This window comes from Sus scrofa, chromosome 8, assembly GCF_054392235.1.
Source record: "Sus scrofa isolate SSC_HxYL_T2T_F1_AM1 chromosome 8, Sscrofa_HxYL_maternal_Yorkshire_Landrace_v2.0, whole genome shotgun sequence".
NCBI classification, from domain to species: Eukaryota; Metazoa; Chordata; class Mammalia; order Artiodactyla; family Suidae; genus Sus; species Sus scrofa.
In genome coordinates, this window is record NC_139390.1 from 45,866,980 (window position 1) to 45,888,987 (window position 22,008).

Consider the following 22,008-nt stretch of genomic DNA (forward strand, 5'->3'; position numbering starts at 1 on the left):
CAGGTTTCCCAGCAATACTTGCTAAAAAGACTGTCTTTTCCCCATTTTATGTTCTTACCTCCTTTGTCCAAGATTAATTGACCATATGTGCCTGGGTTTCTTTCTGGGTTCTCTATTCTGTTCCATTGGTCTGTCTGTCTGTTTTGGTACCAGTACCACACTGTCTTGATGACTGTGGCTTTGTAATATTGCCTGAAGTCTGGGAGAGTTAGGCCTCCTGCTTGGTTTTTGTTCCTCCAGACTGCTTTGGCAATTCTGGGTCTTTTGTGGTTCCATATAAATTTTTGGAATGTTTGCTTAGTTCTATTAAAAAAATGTCCTGGATAATTTTATAGGGGTTGTATTGAATCTGTAGATTGTTTCGGGTTAGTGTAGCCATTTTTACAATATTGATTTTCCCAATCCAGGAACATGGAATATCTTTCCATTTCTTTACATCTTCATTAATTTCCTTGATTAATGTTTTACAGTTGTCTGCATATAAGTCCTTTACCTCCTTGGTTAGGAGTATTCCCAGGTATTTGATTTTTTGGGGTGCAATTTTAAAAGGCCATTTTCTACTTACCTGCACAGTGTAAAGTAATGCACATATTAAAGAAGTGGTAAATACCTTTAAATCTGGGAATGTAATATTATTGATTTTACTGTTTAATGAAACAATGTCTAAATCTCTATGTGCGATTTAATAATTGCCCCTTAAAATTTTTAATATAGTAAGAGTTTGCAAGAAAACCAGAAAATTGGGTAATGGACTGGGTCTAGTTTTGAAAAGAGGGCATGGATAATTATGCTTTCTGCCCTAGTCTCACTAGGTGTTGGATTTCAGCAGGGGATATTTTAGGGCCAAATGAATCTTCTGATTGGTGTTTTGAAACATGGCAGCCAAAAAATTAGCATCCGTATTTGTTTTGGACATTAGCATTTCATTTTGTATAAAATGACATAAGACACACAGATGGAAAACACAACGTGCTAGTGGGTCTCTCTTATTATCTTTCTAGTGGCACAACTCTTCCTCCAAAGCAAAAGGCATTTATCGGAAATTGTGTTTACCTTTTTTGACTCAACCAGTGTCTGGGAATGGGATTGAGGAAGGCCTGAGGATTTTATCAGAGTCATGCCCAAATTTGCTCACAGTCTGTTGAAGTTCCACGTGATTACACCTTGTCAGACAGGCAGCAAGTTAACAAACATGAAACTTCCCTGAGGGCATTTCCTGTAAAAATGCTACAGACTTTATTCTTTCATCAAGAAAAACAAAACTTCTACACTAACCCCGACCCCTCATTAACACGATGACAACATGAGATCCATGGAACTTTGGAAATTTCTAACATTATTTTTAATTTTTAAAAAGTATATGAACATTGATATCCCAAAAAGAATATAGTCTTCTTGAGATCGTGTAGCACATTTATACTTCCATTTTATAGAAATATGGCAGTGAAATAACAATTAGCAATCATTAGCACTTTTGATTATAGGGAGATGTTTCTTCACATATTTTTAACCAGAAATCTTGACTGTTTCTACCACCTGTTGTCTCCTACCTCTTCCTTCTGCTAAGAATAGAATAGACAAGCATGAATCCTTTGAAGATTAAAAAGATATTATTTTTGGTTCATCAATATATATATATTGGACCAAGGAAAAAGAAATGGAGAGGAAAAGAACAGGCAGGATGGAAGGTGATGCCAATAACATGTGTGATAAAGGAAGAGTTGGAAAAGAAGAAGGTGTATCTGGAGTTAGAGCGAGGCAGACCTGCTCTGTTGTCAGAGCTCAGTGAAACATTATGACCATCCCCAGAACAAGCTTACTCCTTATAGGATATCATCCTGAACAAACTTTCCTCATCCTTGTGACACTTGTTAAATTTTATTTATTGAATACCACTGAAATGTAGAAATCCATGAATATAATTTTAAGACTTAAGAAAGCAATTCATAGAGCAAAATTTGCTGCCGTGAATTGGATGAAAACATTGCTGGAACACACAATGAATCTTCCAAAAATGACTCTACTATATTTTGATTCCAAAACCATAGATCTGGCTGACTTAGACTGACCCAGTTATATTTTTCCTGGCCATCTCTTCAAATACTACTAGTTGTCTTCTGTTAGGGCTGTTTCCAAAAATACTATCTTTCTTGTCACCCACACATTTCAGTTTTCTTTCATTTCCCAGGGCTGCTGTGAGTTTGGAGGTCGTCAGTTATAAAACTAAGAAGCTTCTGGCATCATAAAATGATCATCTTTATGTTTTGAAAAACAACTACTAATATACAACTTTTTAAGCCAGGTTTTCAAGTTCAAAAACATTTAGTATTTGACTTGTGTTGCATTCTCAATGTGTTCTTCTGTTCCACTGTTCTGCCACTTGCTTTTCCTGTTCAACATGTATTAAAAGACTTTTTGAAATTCAGGAGATGTTATAAACATATTTACATGTACAGTACATCACTCTGGCTATCAAATTAAAACCTTTGGCCAAATAATAGAGACAGAGCATAGGATAGATAATACAGTCAAACTTATGAACAAAATTGCTCTGGCTCCCCTTGTACTTTCTGTATCGTAACATGGTGTACCACTTAAGTATCCTCAAATTGCTTCTTATAAATCATTCATATTGACCCAAATTGTTTGCTGTGGCCCTTAAGAGAAAAGAGCCTTAGGACCTGTCAGTATCCAACAACAGTATCAGGAAGCTAGTGGGTATTCACCAAGCGCCCTCTGAGTGAGAGTTGATTGCTTATTTTTGAATCACCGAAATTACTTCCTAGTTTAAGCCAAGCGCTAGCTGGTTCACACTTCTCATTAAAGACCAAGGTGCCTTTGAAACCATGGAATGCAACGGTAGTACATGGTTTTCAGGAAGTCCAGACCCCAAAACCTACAGTGTGATGTTGACACCCTAAACCACAGTTTCTGTTTCAGTTACAATATGATTTGGATTATTTAGACCTCATGAAAACTGTCTGCTTCATGGACCAAGAAAACTTTGATTCATATATATATAAACACACAAGGTCCGTATGTGAATAAAAGACTTTAATAAACTTTCAAGACTGTGGAGCAAGTTAGATTGCAACAATAAATACAAAGCACTTGAAAGTTAAATTTAGCTGCCCCTCTTCCAAAGCATCACATGACATTGTTACCAAGGGCTCTTACCTGTTTTGTTATTGTACAAGTGCACACACCCTCCAGTCATATTCTATGTCCCTTTCTCTTCCTACCATCTCTCCTGCTCCTTATTCTCTATAGGGTTATTCCTGGAGGTACTACTTTTTAATATTCTATGATGAAGTAAAATTAAGCTTTCCAAGCATCAAGTTGGACAGTAATTCTAAATCCTTGGCTGCACAAAGGCTTGGAACTCACCCTCTTCAGATAGCTTTCAGCAGTAATTTATTTTTCTCTTCTACTCCAGAATTTCCTTCACTGTCATCATCTCTAATTGCTAGGACTCATGTAAAGGAAGTGTTAAACAACATGTCTTAATGTTATTAGAGAGGATACCAGATTTAAAGACTTTCATTTAAATCCTTTAAAAAGATAGAAGGGTCAAAATCAGAGAAGCAGCCACAGATGGTATAATGGTCTTCAGAATATGTTCCTAATAAAGAAATCTACTGGGAAAAGAAGGTATGCCTGGGGTGGCTTTTGCTAGAAGAGGAGGGACATGAGATGAAACATTTCTCCAGCATCCACCGCACTAGATAGGATCTCTTAGCACTGAAAGTAAAGAGTACCCAAGAAATTTATAGAATATCAAACTCTTGAATCTGAGGAGAACTGGGATTCAAGCAACTCATGTCTCACTCAAAAGTACAGACAATGAAATGTATGACTTTTTCAGCCAACAATCCTTCAGTGAGTAGTTCTTGAGTTACAAGTTCTGTAATATTACATGTTTCCATCAAACTATTATATTTAGATGCATCTTGCCCTATACACAAAAGATTTGAGCTGTATTATACTAAATCAGAAAGAATCAGAGCCATGGCAATTTAGCTATATGGGAGCAATATTAGCAGAAGCAAATATTACATTGAAATGTAGATGAAAGAATGCTACACAAATAAAACATTGATATTAAATTGCACTAAATACCTGAAAAATTATTTTAAAAACTCAATTTTTTATACAGTCTACATCTCTTATTATTAAAAAAATAAATAGAACTGAAACTAGGTCATCCTAAAACTGAGTTCCTCTGCTAAGCTTAGGATCAAACTCTCTATCCAAAACTCTTCTCTTTTCTTAAACCTCTTCCCCTCAAGATTGAAGAGTAGCAAAGAAAATAGGGGGATTGAAACTTTATGCAAGCCCCTGTGCCCCTGTCCTTTGAATTAAGAGGCTTTGTTTTAGTCTCCCAGGCCTCCCTTAAGCCTCAAAATGCTAGCTCAGGAGTTACTTATGAGGAAATGTGAAGAAGGAAAAAAAAATTTTTTAAAGCTATTGGGCCTGAAACTGATAACAATTAATAAATCCATCACATAGCTGAATCACCAAACACCTGCTTCCCTGAAAGATATAGAGAAAGGCCTGACACACATTCTTAAATTGTTTTTGCAGGAAGCAGACCTCCCCCTAGATGAAAATGCTGAATATGAGCACATAGACCCTAGATAGGTTGAAACCAGAGGGTTGATGATGCCTGAAATTTTACCTTGATGGCAACCAATTTGAGAATTGTCCATGAGATGATCACACACCCTGCAGCTCCCTCTCACATTTCCTTAAAAACCTTCCTTGAAATCCACTAGGGTATTTAGATCATTTGCACATGAGCAGCTCATTCTCCTTGCTTGGCCTTCCTATAAATGTCATGGTTTCTTTAACCACAACTCAGTGTCAATAGATTGGCTATACTGTGCATGGGCAAGTGGACCAAGTTTGGTGTGGTAACAAAACAAATGTGTAACAGAAAGAGTTCCTTCTACTTATTGCAGTAGAAATTATTTTTATGGTCAATGTACTGGACAGCCTCCTCAAAAACCTTCTGACCAGCGAGGCAACAGTAGATTTTGTGTAGAAATAAATCGTGTACTTCATCAGTGAATGAAAATGTAACTCAGTGAAAGAAATTCAGGAGGAGATATAAAATGTGGCTCAAATCTGCAGTTACCTGTTGCCAAAATAATCAAGAATAAAAACAAATAGGATGAATAGATTGCATGTCCTTGAAATAGACTTCCTTTGTAAGCAATGTTTCGTAAAAGATATTTAATGACTTTGAAGATACAGTCTCTAGCAAGGGTTCAAAACAGAGGTATCATCTCTAGCTTGTAGAGGCATATACTTTTTTTATAGAATGCATTTGGAAGGATATAATGTAAAGTGTTAATAACGGTTGTCTATAGAGGTATATTTATGAGTGTATTTTGCCTTGTATAATTTTGAGTCTATTTTCTTTGAGATTTGATGTGAAGGGGGATGTCTAGACATATGCCTGTGGCCCTTGTCCCTGCCTTGTCCTACCTGGTTAAGATTCATATCACTTTTTTTTTCTTAAGGTAATGATATTTGCTAATCTGAAATTGGTTGTAGAGATAGGGAGAATATTCTTTCTGTGACTTCAAAAAGTGGTTCTCAGTCTGGGTTAGGTGAACTTTATTTATTTATTTATTGTCTTTTTAGAGCCACACCCCCAGCCTATGAAAGTTCCCAGGCTAGGAGTAGAATTGGAGCTGAAGCCTCTGGTCTATCCCACAGCCACAGCAACTCAGGATATGAGCCATGTCTGTGACCTACCCCTCAGCTCACAGCAATGCCAGATTCTTGACCCACTGAGAGAGGCCAGGGATCGAACCTGCATCCTCATGGATACTAGTCAGATTCATTTTCACTGTACCACAAGAGGAAGTCCCTATTTGTTTTAAAGATACTTCAAACACAATATGTTCAAAAGTAGACTCCAAGTCTCTCTGCCACTCCTCCCTTCCAAAAAAGCCTGGTGTTCCTCCCATATTCCCTGATTTGTTGGATAATAACACCATTCATTCTGCCATATAATTCAGTTGTGGTATAGCCTTGAAATTCCCTCATTCTCTCTGCTCACAACCAATTAATCAGCACATATTACAGATTTAATTTTCTAATTATTTTTCAGATAACTCCACCTCTCATCCCCTCACCAGCATTCTAGTCAAAGGTACCTTCATCATTCACTTGTGTTTTTTACTATTTTAGCTCCCAGCAGGTATCCCTAGATTCCACTCTTGACACCACCCCCTTCTTGTTGTTTTCCACATTTGTATTGATTTTCTGTTGTCCCCATAACAAATTACCAGGGTTAAAGGCTCAAAAACCATACTCATGTATTATCTCGGCTTCTGCATGTCAGGAGTCTGGGTCAAGGATGTCTTAGCTTGTTCCTCTACTTGGGGACCCCCAAAATGAAAAGTAAGCTGGAAACACAACTGCATTCACTGTGGGAGACTCTTGGGAAGACTGTTCCCAAGCTCATTCCAGGTGTTGACCTAATTTCAGTTCTGTGGTTAAAGAACCTAGGTCACTGTTTCCTTGTTGACTCTGCACCAAGGGACAATTTTAGCTCCCAGGAGTTTCCTCCCATCCTTGCACTTGGCCCCCTATTTCTTAGAACCAGTAATGGTGGTCAAATCTTCATCCATGCGCCATCTCTCAAGCACTCATCTGCTCCATCTGTCTGCTTCCAGCCAAAGAAACTCATCCGCTCATAAAGGCTCATGTGATTAGGTTGGCTGCACAGGCATAATCCAAGATAATCTCATTATTTTGAGGTTTATAACCTTAATTACATCTGTAGAGATTTTTGCCATGTAGCATAATTCCAGTTTCTAGAAATTCAGATACATATGTCTTTAGGGGCCATTCTCCCTACCATAATGGTCAATGTAGGACTATTCTCCTACCATAACATTCAATGTAGGGGACATTTCTTCCTGCCATAATGGTCAATGTCATCACTTTGCCCTTAGCTTAAAGACAAAACTCTTAACACTGCTAATACAGCCCTGAAATACATGGTCTGAACCCTTCATTCAGTCAAGACTACTGTCCCTTCATTTTCTGCTGCCCAATCACTCCAGCCCTATTCAAGTTCCTCCTACATTTTATGCTTACATTCTCCATGAAGACATTACACATACTGGTATCTATACCTAGAAAATCTTTCTTCCAATTATTTTTCCCTCAGATAATTTCTATTTTTCACTCTGCCTTTTCCTCCAGGCAGATTTCTGAATTAAGTCAAAGTCCCATATATAAGCTTGTGTACCAACTCTTGATAATCTCTTACAGTTATGAGTTTACATTAGTCTATGTTTATCTAAAATCTCTCTTCACTTAGGCAACAGCCCCATAATGTACAGGTGTGCTCACCTCAATGTCCCCATGCCTGGCCAAGTATCTGCCACTTGGTAGGCACTCGAAATACAGTCCTTCAGTGAACCCTGTGTGACTAGTAATTGGTAACATGGCTCCTACACTGAATGACTCAATGGAAATTCACAAATTTCCCAGAACTGAATTTTCAATATTGATAATGTTACAATATGACATAAAAATAAAATCATATTAAAGATACGTTTCAATATCACCCCTTCAGATATAAGGTGTCTTGGTTCTATAAATGTTAGAACTACATCTTGAGCAATTATAGACACTGACACTTTCAGTTTTCTGGTTTTATCTTTTACTGTTAAAATGGGATTATTTTTTCTTTTTTGGCTGCCCCAAAGCATACGGAGTTTCTGGGCCAGGGATCAGATCTGGAGCCACAGTTTCAACCTACTATGCAGCTGCAGCAGCAAAAGGCAGATCTTTTTTTTTTTTTTTCATTTAATGAATTTTATTACATTTATAGGTATACAACAATTATCACAACCAAATTTTATAGCATGTCCATCCCAAACCCTCAGTACACCCCCCCCAGCCCCCCAACCTGTCTCATTTGGAAATCATGCATTTTTCCAAGTCTGTGAGTCAGTATCTGTTCTGTAAAGAAGTTCCTTCTGTCCTTTTTTCAGATTCCACATGTAAGTGATAGCATTTGATGTTGGTGTCTCATTGTCTGACTTCACTTAGCATGATAATTTCTAGGTCCATCCATGGTGCTAAAAATGCTGGTATTTTGTTCCTTTTAATGGCTGAGTAATATTCCATTGTGTATATGTACCACATTTTCTTGATCAATGCCTCTGTCAATGGACATTTAGGTTGTTTCCATGTCTTGGCTATTGAAAATAGTGCTGCAATGAACATCAGAGTACATGTGTCTTTTCAAGTCATGGTTTTCTCTGGATAGATGTCCAAGAGTGGTTCTGCTAGATCAAATGGTAGTTCTATGTTTAGTTTTCTGAGCCATCTCCATACTGTTTTCCACAGTGGTTGCACCAATTTACAATCCCACCAACAGTATAATAGGGTTCTTTTTTCTCCACACCCTCTCCAGCACTTACTGTTTGTAGACTTTTTGATGATGGACATTCTGGCTGATGTAAGGTGGTACCTCAGAGTGGTTTTGATTTGCATTTTTCTAATGAGTGATGTTGAATATCTTTTCATGTGCTTTTTGGCAATCCATATGTCTTTGTTGGAGAATTGTCTGTTTAGATCTTCTGCCCATTTTTTGATGGGGTTGTTTGTTTTTTTGGTATTATAGATAGGAGGTGTTTATAAATTTTGGAGATTAATCCCTTGTCAGTTGCTTCATTTGCAAAGATTTTCGCCCATTCTGTGGGTTGTCTTTTCATTTTGTTCAGGGTTTCCTTTGCTGTGCAGAAACTTTTAAGTTTAATTAAGTTCCATTTGCTTATTTTTTGTTTTTACTGTCATGACTCTAAGAGGTGGATCTGAGAAGATGTTGCTGTCATTTATGTCTGAGAGTGTTTGGCATACGTTTTCCTCTAGGAGTTTTATAGTATCTTGTCTTATATCTAGGTCTTTAATCCATTTTGAGTTTATTTTTATGAACAGGTGGATCCTTAATGCATCATTCCTGGCTGGGAATAGAACCTACCTCCCAGTACTCCAGAGATGCCACCAATTCTGGTGCACCAAAAAGGAAACTCTAAAATATTTTTTTTCTTTTCCCTGTCCCTTTCATCTGAAGTCCCAAGAAAACAAGTGCCACCATTGCAGCATTGCCACGGAGGCACTGGACCACCTACCAGGACTAAAACAGAGTTGCCAAACCAGTCTTGTGAACTATACTAACACGTATCTTCAAGTCACACAAACAAAGGCTAAGAATTCAGCCAGGAAGTTGAAGACTGGATATTTACAGAGCGTTGTAGGTGAAGCACTGTACACCCTAGCCTCCCTGCCCTCTCACCTTGCCTGCAGCAGGAGAGGGATATACGGCAGATGGAAGAACGTCAGTCTCCCAGAACTTAGTATGTTTCTCCTGGAATTTGGGGAAAGCAGTTGAGGGTGTCTTATTGTAGTGTGAGAACTTGTTTAGGGTGATGATGCCAGCAGAATAGAGGCTAGAGCTAGGAAGTTAGCTGCAGTCACATGCAGTGAGGTCCCTATAGAGGCAGGGAGGTGTCACCACCAAAGGAGGCATGGAGGAGCCCATGGGATAAGTTGGAAATGTAGAAGGGCCCAGCTAGTGCAGAGACTTTGATTTATGTCAAGAAAATTACAAAGAAAGATGCTCAGTGATGAGGGGATTTCTAGATGCCTATAGAACAGTGCATTTTTCAAATGTGCACAGCCAGCAAAATCTCTCTTAGCTTGATTGTCAGGTAAAGCTCTTCCCTCCCTGAACCCAAAGTTTGGGGCGGGGGCTGGGTTGAAGCTATAACTAGCAAGTAGTGGGGTGAGAGATGGCAGAGCAGAAAATGAAAAGCTGACTGTGAGTTCCTTTCCCACTTCCAAAAGGAGCTTTTGACTAGCCGAGACAGGGTGGGCTGGAGAAGGAGGACATTTTGAATTGAAATTGGAATTTTGTCAGATTAATTAAGGAAATGAAGGTCCCTTGAGAACTAAAGAAACAGAGGTCTTCTGAAAATTATTTAATAGTAAACACACTAAACAAACTGACAACCATTTAGTACAGGGAAGGGAAAAACCAACATAAACAGCCAGTTTATAGGAGAAGACAAAAGAATAATTGAAATTGTTCTAAAACTGCATCCTATGAATCATTTACTCTCAGTGTTCATGGTACATACTCAGGATCCATAGGTTACTAGATCATTAAGTGTATATGTTTGTATTAATGTGAGCATTTCTAAAGCACTGGAACAAGTTTTGAAATAAATGCTCAGTTTTTATGAATAGAGCAGAAACAAAGGTACTAATTTTTTGGCTTAATTAGTTTCAATTCTTGCAAAGTAAAGCATATTTCAATGACAAAAATGCATTGGGTATTTCACTCTTGCTTTTGTATTAGTACATAAAAACATCTTAGTAAGACAATGAAAGGAAGTATCTGACATCCAAATATTTTCTTTTTCTTTTTCTTTTGTTTACTTTCTTAAGAGTTAGATACCTGCCACAGACTTGCACAGCCTCCATGGAGATATCAGAAATCTGGGTTTGACTTAAGAATCCCACAACACTCAAGAGATTAGCTCGGTTCAGAGGTGGGAAGCATGAATGCCACCCTCTTCCAGAACAGCCTTTCAATGTAACTTGGCCATATGTAAACTGGTGCCAGTCAGCCACTTGACTTGTGTCAGGGTGGAACTTAACAAATAATGACTTTTTTATAATTTTTCATATATATAAGGATCTGCCCTACATTCCTCCATTATTGTAAATCAAGAACTTGGAAACATTAAATTACATGCTTACCATGTAATGAAGGGTTTTAAAGAGTTAATATCTTCATGATCAGAGATCAGCACAATTTTTAAAAAAAACTTTCTTCATATACTGCCCACTCTGCCTATTTTTGAAGTTAAAAACTTTGATTAAAAATCTAGTGTCGCTTTATAAAAAGCATAAATTTGGAATCATTCACTCATGGATTTATGTGCAATGTCTGAAAGTCCAAAGGTTCTACTAATATAAGCTTGCATGACACTGTTGTTAAGGCAGAGGTCAAAAAATAGATTGATATAACAAATGAACTAACCAAGATTCATTTATAATGAAAGAGCAAACAAAATGACAGGCACAACCTACTCAAGGTAAATTTTATGATGTACTGAGTGAGCTTTGCACTGAGAAAATGGCAAGGCCAACCTCTGGCATCATTAGCGTATGTGCACAGACCATCCCATGGCCAATGCCCTTGCAATACGACTCATTCTATTGAGCATTTGGGAAGTTCTGTAAACAAATTGACTATGCTTCACACATTCCAAACTGTTAATTCTCAATGACTCACTTATCACTATACTAATAAATAACACTTACTCATGTTTTAAAAGAGAAAATATAGAATTGTAGTTTGCACATCAGCAGAGGGCAGCTGGCTATATTCTTAAAAGTCAATATTCAAAACACAGTTTAATTATTCAAGTTCTAATCCACTGTATCCAATAATAAAGAGAGAGAGAGGTGGATGGTGTAGATGGCAGTGGATCCCATTGTACAAGGCCATCCCATGAAGGCTTGTTCATACATACCCAAATTAAGGAACCCATAAATGCTGCGGTTATAAATAAAATCTGTGCTAATTTTTGTCTTCTTAATGAAGTCCTTCTGAAAGTACTAGTTTGACACACATATAACAGTCTTGGTCCTCTTGAAAATGTATCAGGTTATCTCCATAGATTCAGGTAAGGAGAAAAATTATCAAGGTATGAAGTAAAATCATGGCATGCAAAGTTTAAAATATATACAAAATTTTTTAATTAATTATTCAACTGTAATATTTATTTAATCAACTTAAATGAATTTAAATTTAAATATGAATTCTTTTGCAAAGAACACTGGGGAGCTTACAAACTCAAATTTTCACATAAAAGTTTAGAAGATAAAAAATATTCACATTCCTATCTGTTATACTCAGGTTATGTCTTTTTTAATATTTTAAGTCTTTTGTCTCTAAGTACATATACTTTGCTAATATCTCATTTCTTTTTCTCATGTCATTAAAAATCACAATTTATTTAGCTCATTTATTCACTCAACAGACTAGATTACACTGTGGTAACATTCAACTCCAATGTATTAGCAGCCTATACTCAAGAATGTTTACTTTTCACTCATTTCTTGTCCATTTTGGGTTCTATGGTCTGGTCTCCAGGACTTACTTCAAGAGATTGGCTGAGAAATACAGGGGGAACTCATATGCAGGGTTAAAGCTTCTGCCTGGAATGGAAGCTGATTTCCACATCCACATTTACTTGGCTTTTCATAACATCAAGGACTCAAGGAAATCCAATTCTACCTTGGGCTTGAAAAGGAGAAAAAATATTTTTTAAACAGTAATAATGACCATTCCACCCATTTTTAGACATTGAATTTGTTTTTAATCTTCCTACAACTTTGAGTGCCATAATGAATATTCTCAAATATATTTTTCCTGTTGTTATTTCTTCAGTACTAATTTCCAGGAGTGGAATTACTGGGTCAAGAATACAAATATTGTAATTACGCAAAACATAGTACCATATCGTTTTTCAATGTTATGTCAAATAAATGTATCTATTTTATTCCCCAGAACCACTTGTCATTCATCTTGGTACCCTCATTGTTTTAAATTTTAAACAATCCAATCTTCATTAAGTACATAAATAATACATTCCAGCCTATGATTTTGCAACTATCTCTTTGTTTTGAAATATCAGGACTTTATATCGAGAACTTGAAGTTATTTTAACTGAGAAAATATTTTGGCAAGTCATAAGGGTTATAAATCTATCATTCTTTTGTTTCATGTTAATTTGCAATGCCAACCTCAGATCGTTGATATAGGAAGTTCAATGCAATCTTTCTAGTTCTATCTATCCTATGTATCATACATGTATGTATGCATATGCTACTCTTTTAGGGACAATAAAATAGTACTTAGATTCACTTAACGATTTTTTGTAATAATGACTGAATCAGGGTTCTTACTTGCCTTTAGTAACAGACTGGCTAATTGAAAAAACATTTTGAAAGGAAATTGAGTAGCTTACTGAATCACTAGATCACAAGGAATATTGGAAAAAATAGTTTTAAAAAATAGGCAGAATTCCTTACAGCTCAAATCTGCCTTTGCGAACAGCCTGTTTGAGGACATTTTGCTGTGACCACTGTTCCCTCAGTATAGCCGTTGGCATAAATGCCTCTGTAGGCATATGACATGGTTCAGTTATTACCCCAATTCCACCACTGCCTTTGGAAACCAAAAATTGATGCCACTGCCTCTGTGCTCCCTCCAGGATCATTTCCTCTGGACGCAAATGCCTAGGTGTTAGCACGTGATGGGCCAAGAACAATTCAAATGTCCAAAACCAGAACTGCAAGGTATGGGACACAGTGTCTCTGTGTCAGGGCTGGACCTGTCCCACAGAGGCTCACACAGGAGGTATTCCCCAGACATAGGAAGGAATTCAGAAGCAGGGAAGCCCAAAGCAACAAAATAAATAACAACAAAAACTAAACAAATAGTTACTATAATTAACAAAATTAGACATTTTCTAAAATCTCCTTTAGTATATTCTAGCCCCTGACCCTAAACCCTTCAAAGCCTCATTAAGATGGTTCTGTTCACTTCCTCTGCCCTTTAAACTTTGAAATTTAAAAAGCTTTGCTTTGCTTTGTGTTCTTCTTATAAAGAGAGTATTCATTTCAGATTTCCTTTGATGAGTCACATCCTCCTTCTTTCAGAGTCTCTGATATATTCCTTTTCCCATATTTTGGTTATGTCATCCATTATAAAATCTATGTAGTATATCCAAAAATTTTTATTGCAGGTCATTCACAATATCCCTTTTCTCTAGTTTGAAGGAAGAAGAACATGTCAATGGAAACTGCCATTATCCAGGAATGAGGCACAAAAAGAAATAGGGCTTTTTTCCCCAAATTTGTCTAGTAGAAAAAATAAGCAATCCCAATACAAACATAGGTGCCAAACACAGAATATTCTAGGTACATGAGAAAGGCAGTGACCAGACATACCTGGGAAAAGTTTCAGAGAAGAGAAATTTGAGCTGAGGATTTCCGTTAGCATGAAGTCTGTCATGTAAAGAAAGGAATAAGCACATATAGGGAGCTTTTCCACACTGATTTCCCTAAGTTCTCTCCAAGAGGTGAATTTTATAACAATAGGATGATTTAATAATAAATAGTCACCATGTTCGTTAGCATGCATTATCTAATGTTGAATAATTTTCTAAGCTTCCAGTATTAACTGAACATTGCCCCCAATGTTTGAAGTAACAGAAGTTTTTGAAAAGGAAAGAGAGCACAAAAATCAGAGATGCATGTTTCAAACTTTGCCCCATTTTCATTGATTTGCAGGCAGCTGTCCAGGTTTCCCAGCAATACCTGCTGAAAAGACTGTCTTTTCCCCATTGTATGTTCTTGCCTTCTTTGTCAAAGATTAATTGACCATAGGTGTCTGGGTTTCTTTCTGGGTTCTCTATTCTGTTCCATTAGTCTGTATGTCTGTTTTGGTACCAGTGCCAAACTGTTTTGATGACTGTGGCTTTGTAATATTGCCTGAAGTCTGGGAGAGTTAGGCCTCCTGCTTGGTTTTTGTTCCTCAGGACTGCTTTGGAAATTCTGGGTCTTTTGTGGTTCCATTTAAATTTTTGGATTGCTTGTTCTAGTTCTGTGAAAAATGTTACAGGTAATTCGATAGAGATTGTGTTGAATCTGTAGATTGCTTTGGGTAGTATGGCCATTTTTACAATATTAATTTTTCCAACCCAGGAGCATGTACTATCTTTCCATTTCTTTACATCTTCGTTAATTTCCTTGATTAATGTTTTATGGTTATCTGCATATAAGTCCTTTACCTCCTTGGTCAGGTGTATTCCCAGGTATTTGAATTTTTAGGGTGCAGTTCTGAAAGGTATTATATTTTCATATTCCTTTTCTAATATTTCATTATTAGTATACATAAATGCGATGGATTTCTGAATGTTAATCTTATATCCTGCTACTTTGCTGAATTTGTTGATCAGTTCAAGTAGTTTTTGGGTTGAGTCCTTAGGGTTTTCTATATATACTATCATGTCATCTGCATACAGTGACAGTTTTACCTCTTCTCTTCCTATTTGGATGCCTTTTATTTCTTTTGATTGTCTGATTGCTGTGGTGAGGACTTCCAATACTATGTTGAATAACAGTGGTGAGAGTGGGCATCCTTGTCTTGTTCCAGATTTTAGTGGGAAGGCTTTCAGCTTTTCTCCATTGAGTATTGTATTTGCTATGGGTTTTTCATAAATGGTTTTTATTATGTTAGGGTATGTTCCCTCTATACACACTTTTGTAAGAGTTTTTAATCATGAATGGATGTTGGACTTTATCAAATCCTTTTTCTGCATCTTGAGATGATCATGTGGTTTCTGACTTTTCTTTTGCCTCACACCAGTCAGAATGGCCATCATTAATATGTCCACAAATAAAACATGCTGCAAGGGTGTGGAGAAAAGGGAACCCTCCTGCACTGTTGGTGGGAGTATAAGCTGGTACAGCCACTATGGAGAACAGTATGGAGGTACCTTAGAAAACTACACATAGAACTACCATATGACCCAGCAATCCCACTCTTGGGCACATATCCATACAAAACATTCCTTAAAAAAGACACATGCACTCGCATGTTCATTGCAGCACTATTCACAATAGCCAAGACATGGAAACAACCCAAATGTCCACTGATAGATGATTGGATCAGGAAGATGTGGTATATATACACAATGGAATACTACTCAGCCATAAAAAAGAACAAAATAATGCCATTTGCAGCAACATGGATGGAACTAGAGACTCATACTAAGCAAAGTAAGTCCGAAAGAGAAAGACAAATGCCATACTATATCACTAATATCTGGGATCTAATATATGGCACAAAGGAACCTTTCCACAGAAAAGAAAATCCTGGACTTGGAGAATAGACTTGTGGTTGCCAAGAGGAGGGGGAGAGTGATGGATGGGGTGATTGGGGTTAATAGATGCAGACTATTACATTTGTAATGGATTAGCAATGAGATCCTACTGTGTAGCACTGTGAATTATGTCTGCTCACTTTTGATGGAGCATAATAATGGGAGAAAAAATAATGTATACATGTATGTGTAACTGGATCACCATGCTGTACAGTAGAAAATTGACAGAACACTGTAAACCAGCTATAACAGAAAAAAATAAAAATCATTATATTAAAAAAAACTTTGCTCCATTTAAAGGAAAATAAACTCATCTTTATGTCTTTTTTAACATTGAAAAAATCAGTTTGCTTTTAATACAAATATCTCAATACCATGTAAACAGCAAAACAGTTTTAAACAAGCTCAAAGTAGAGTTTCCAAATCATCAATTTTAGAACTAAATGTTAGTTCTCCCTCTTAATATTAGAATATTTAATTCTCCCTCTGTAATATTCCAGTCAAATTCGAATATTACCACCTGCATCCAGATCTCCATCTGATTCTTTCTCCATAATTCCTGACTCATAATTATTTTTTTTTCCTTTTTTTAATACTCAAATGAATTTATCACATCTGTAGTTGTATAATGATCAAAACAACCCAATTTCACAGGATTTCCATCCCACAGCCCAAGCGCATCCCCCCACCCCCCAAACTATCTCCTCTGGAGATCATAAGTTTTTCAATGTCTTTGAGTCAGCATCTGTTCTGTAAAGAAGTTCCATCTGTCCTTTTTTCAGATTCCACACGTCACTGAAAGCATTTGATGTTGGTGTCTCATTGTATGGCTGACTTCACTTAGCGTAATAGTTTCTAGGTCCATCCATGTTGCTAAAAATGCTGGTATTTCATTCTTTTTAATGGTGGAGTAATATTCCATTGTGTATATGTACCATATCTTCTGGATTCACTCCTCTGTTGATGGACATTTGGGTTGTTTCCATGTCTTGGCTATTGTAAATAGTGCTGCAATGAGCATTGGAGTACATGTGTCTGCGAGTCGTGGTTTTTCTGGATACATGCCCAGGAGTGGGATTGCTGGATCAAATGGGAGTTCTATTTTTAGTTTTCTGAGGAATCTCCATACTGCTTTCCACAGTGGTTACACCAATTTACAATCCCACCAACAGTGTACTAGGGTTCCTTTTTCTCCACACCCTCTCCAGCACTTATTGTTTGTAGACTTTTGGATGATGGCCATTCTGGCTGGTGTAAGGTGGTACCTCAGAGTGGTTTTGATTTGCATCTCTCTAATAATGAGTGATGTTAAACATTATTTCATAAGTTTTGTGGCCATCAGTATGTCTTCTTTGGAGAATTGTCTGTTTAGATCTTCTGCCCATTTTTGGGTGGGGTTGTTTGTTTTTTTGGTATGGAGCTGCAGAAGTTGTTAATAAATTTTGGAGATTAATCCCTTGTCAGTTGCTTCATTTGCAAAGATTTTCTCCCATTCTGTGGGTTGTCTTTTTGTGTTGTTTACAGGGTTTCCTTTGCTGTGCAGAAACTTTGAAGTTTGAGTAGGTCCCATTTGTTTATTTTTCTTTTTATTGTCAATACTCTAAGAGGTGGATCTGAGAAGATGTTGCTGTCGTTTATGTCAGAGTGTTTGGCCTATGTTTTCCTCTAGGAGTTTGATAGTGTCTGGTCTTATATCTAGGTCTTTAATCCACTTGGAGTTTATTTTTGTGTATGGTGTTAGAGAGTGTTCTAATTTCATTCTTTTCCATGTGGCTGTCCAGGTTTCCCAGCACCACTTATTGAACAAATTGTCCTTTCTCCATTGTATAGTCTTGCTTCCTTTGTCATAGATTAGTTGGCTGTAAGTGCATAGGTTTAATTCTGGGCTTTCTATCCTGTTCCACTGATCTATATGTGTGTCTTTGTGCAAGTACCATGCAGTTTTGAAGACTGTTGCTTTGTAGTATAGTCTGAAGTCCGGGAGCCTGATTCCTCCAGCTCCATTTTTCTTTTTCAGGATGTCTTTGGCTATTCTGGGTCTTTTGTACTTCCAAACAAACTTTAAAATATTTTGTTCAAGTTCTGTGAAAAATGTCCTTGGTAATTTGATAGGGATTGCAGTGAATCTGTAGATTGCCTTGGATAGTATCATCATTTTGATAATATTAACTCTTCCAATCCACGAGCATGGTATATCTTTCCATCTCTTTGTGTCATCTTTGATTTCTTTCATCAGTGGCTTGTAGTTTTCAGAGTACAGGTCCTTTGTTTCTTTAGGTAGGTTTACTCCTAGGTATTTTATTCTTTTGGATGCAATGGTAAACGGGATTGCTTCCCTAATTTCCTTTTCTGCTTTTTCATTGTTAGTATATAGAAACGCTATCGATTTCTGTGTATTGATTTTGTATTCTGCAATTTTGCCAAATTTGTGGATAAGCTCTCACAGTTTTCTGGTAGAGTCTTAGGATTCTCTAGGTATAGTATCATGTCATCTGCAGATAGTGATAGTTTTACCTCTTCCTTTCCAATTTGGATTCCTTTTATTTCTTTTACTTCTCTGATTGCTGTGGCTAGGGCTTCCAAAACTGTGTTGAAGAGTAGTGGCTAGAGCGGACATCCTTGTCTTGTTCCTGATCTCAGCGGGAATTCTTTCAGCTTTTCACCATTGAGAATGATGTTCGCTGTGGGTTTGTCATATATGGCCTTTATTATGTTGAGGTAGGTTCCTGTTATGCCCGCTTTCTGAAGGGTTTTTATCGGAAATGGGTGTTGGATTTTGTCAAAGGCTTTTTCCGCATCTATTGAGAGGATCATATGGTTTTTATTCTTCAGTTTGTTAATGTGGTGTATCACACTGATGGATTTGTGGATATTGAAGAAACTTACATCCCTGGGATAAATCCCACTTGATCACAATGTACAATCCTTTTAATGTGTTGTTGGATAGTGTTTGCTAGGATTTTGTTGAGGATTTTTGCATTGATGTTCATCAATGAAATTGGTCTGTAGTTTTCTTTTCTTGTGGAGTCTTTGTCTGGTTTTGGTACCAGGGTGACGGTGGCCTCATAGAATGAGTTTGGGAGTATCTCTTCTTCTGCAATTTTTTGAAATAGCTTCAGAAGGAGAGGTGTTATCTCTTCTCTTAGTGATTGGTAGAATTTGCCTGTGAGCACATCTGATCCTGGACTTTTGTTTGTTGGAAGTTTTTTAATCACAGTTTCAATTTCAGTTCTTGTGATGGGTCCATTCATCTTTTCTATTTCATCTTGGTTTAGTCTTGGAGGATTGTACTTTTCTAAGAATTTGTCCATTTCTTCTAGGTTTTCCATTTTATTGGCATATAGTTGCATATAGTAGTCTCTTCTGATCCTTTGTATTTCTGTGGTGTCCATTGTTACTTCTCCTTTTTCATTTCTAATTTTATCAATTTGAGTCCTCTCTCGTTTTTTCTTGATAAGTCTGGCTAAGGGTTTATCAATTTTGTTGATCTTTTCAAAGAACCAGCTTTTTGTTTCATTGATCTTTTCTATGGTTTTCTTTGTTTCTATTTCATTGATATCTGCTCTGATCTTTATGATTTCTTTCCTTCTACTAACTTTAGGTCTTGTCTGCTCTTCTCTCTCGAGCTGCTTTAGATGTAAAGTTAGCTTGTTTATTTGGGCTTTTTGTTGTTTCCTGAGGTGGCCTTGTATTGCTATAAACTTTCTTCTTAGAATGGCTTTTGCTGCATCCCATAGGTTTTGGAGTGTCATATCTTCGTTGTCATTTGCTGCTAGGTATTTTTTAATTTCCTCTTTGATTTCTTCAGTGATCCATTGGTTGTTTAGTAGCATGTTGTTGAGTCTCCACGTGTTTGTGTTTTTTGCAGTTTTTTTCTTGTTGTTGATTTCTAGTTGTATAACATTGATATGATCCATTTTTAAGAGGATGACATTCAAAGACACTTTAAGGTACTCAAATCTATTTGGTTGTGAAGTCAAGTCAAGGGCAAAGACGGTGAAAATTATGGAATACATCTCACCCTGAGATTAGTGCAATTTCCGTGGAGTATTTACTTTGGAGTTTGATTTAGTTAAATATTTCTTAGGTCAGTAAAATTGAACACAAATGTCTGAAGCCTTCAAGAAGGTATTTTCAGTTCAACTTTGCAAATAACTAAAAGGTGGCATTCCCTAAGATAATTCTCCCAGTAGAATAAATTGTCTTTCATAATGGTGAGTTCTTTTATATTTGTTATATTCCTGATGATAATTAATTATGAGGACTGAGGTTGGTTTGGAAGCAATTATGTATTTGGACTAAAGATTCCCCTGGAAGATACTTGGTCTTTGTCAGATGACCAACCCACAAGGGAGTTCCATTTATGTCACTGCTGAATTCTTCAGTCAGGGGAAAATCACTTATTTGTCCTCATCAGATTTTTGTGATGATCATCTGAGGTGACATATAGAAATTCACAAGGATATTTGTTCTCTACTCCCCAGTTTGCAGTTTGCACTGTTGTTATTCACCCAACATTCTATCAAATGTATTATCACTTTAAAATTATCAGCACTGAACTTAAAACACTTTGGCTATGTAGGCCACTCTAAGAAAATAACTGCAACAAGAATAACAGCAAAATATCCTTTATGTTTTTTTGGAAATGAATTTTCAGGGCATATATTGAGAGATTCTTTTTCAACCCATGGGTGTCTGTTCAACTCCTACTTCCTGTATCTAAATCAATGAGTTAGCCTGTCAGGTAATGAAAAGTAATAAGGTGAAGAGTGTGTATCATTACCTTTTACCTCACTGCCTAATAATTTTGAGCTAGTATAGCTACAGGCACAAACACAAACACAAACAGGCACTATTATGCACAGTGCTCTGCTGTGTTGAAGGGGCAGCAATCTGCACTTGCATATAAGTATGATGCCGTCCTTTAGAAATTATAAGAAGGGCAGAGAAAGAAGAGGGGTTTCTGACTCTTTAAAATCCAGAAACATGGTAGAAAGAGAAAGAGAGAGAGACAGAGATAGACAGGGAGGGAGGGGTAATGGAAGGAAGGGAAGGAGAAAAGCACTTGACAAGAAAGGGAACTCGAAGAGGCTCATTTTCATAACATGAAATGTAATATTTATTCTTCTCTAATGAGCAATAAAGGAACTCAGCATGTAAGGATTAGCTCAAATTGATTTGAAGGCACTGATCTCTTTATGAGCGAGCTTTCAAAGGAAAAACATGTCATGTTCTGGCACTAGGAAGATGGTACCAGGAAGCATATTCAGCAATTTACTTTCCAAATAGGAAATATTCATTAGATCTAAATACCAAGTTGTTTGCAGAACACACTCCTGCACAAACTTGTTGCTAAAACTGCTGAACATTATTTCCATTTGGCCTTATATCAGGGGTTGCTTATAATATTATCTTTTGGCTTTATTCCTGAAGGAGATTAACTCTATATTTGAGTATGCACAGTGCAGTGAAAGTTGGTACATTGTCCTTTACAAATAAGATATATAGGAACAGTCTAGGCAGAGAAAAAATCAAAAATTTATCCAATTACAAAATACAGTGTATCATGGGAAAATAAATAAAACATCTGTTGATGAAACTTTTTAAAGAGACATAAAAATATTATGAAGTTGCATTTTATGAAAGAAAAGGAAAGAAAACCTTATTTTTAGAAAATGCCTATGATGGTAAAAACTTAATCAGATTTCTTTCTTGAAAAAAGAATGAGAAAAAAATTAAAAAATCATTGAGTCAATCTTACAGGAAATATTTATGAATCTCACTATTATAAAATAGATAAAACATCATCCACATTCTGGCTAAGTTATTCATAAATTGTCAGTTACCTATTATCATAAAAATGCATTTCTAAAGAATCAAAAATATTTGCCACCCTCACAACCACACACCTTCATATTTCCAAAGTGTTATCCCTGGGAAAAAACATACTCCAAAAATCAAGCTCACAGAATTATGCTTCCTGCTTTGAAACACCCAAAGGCAGATTAAT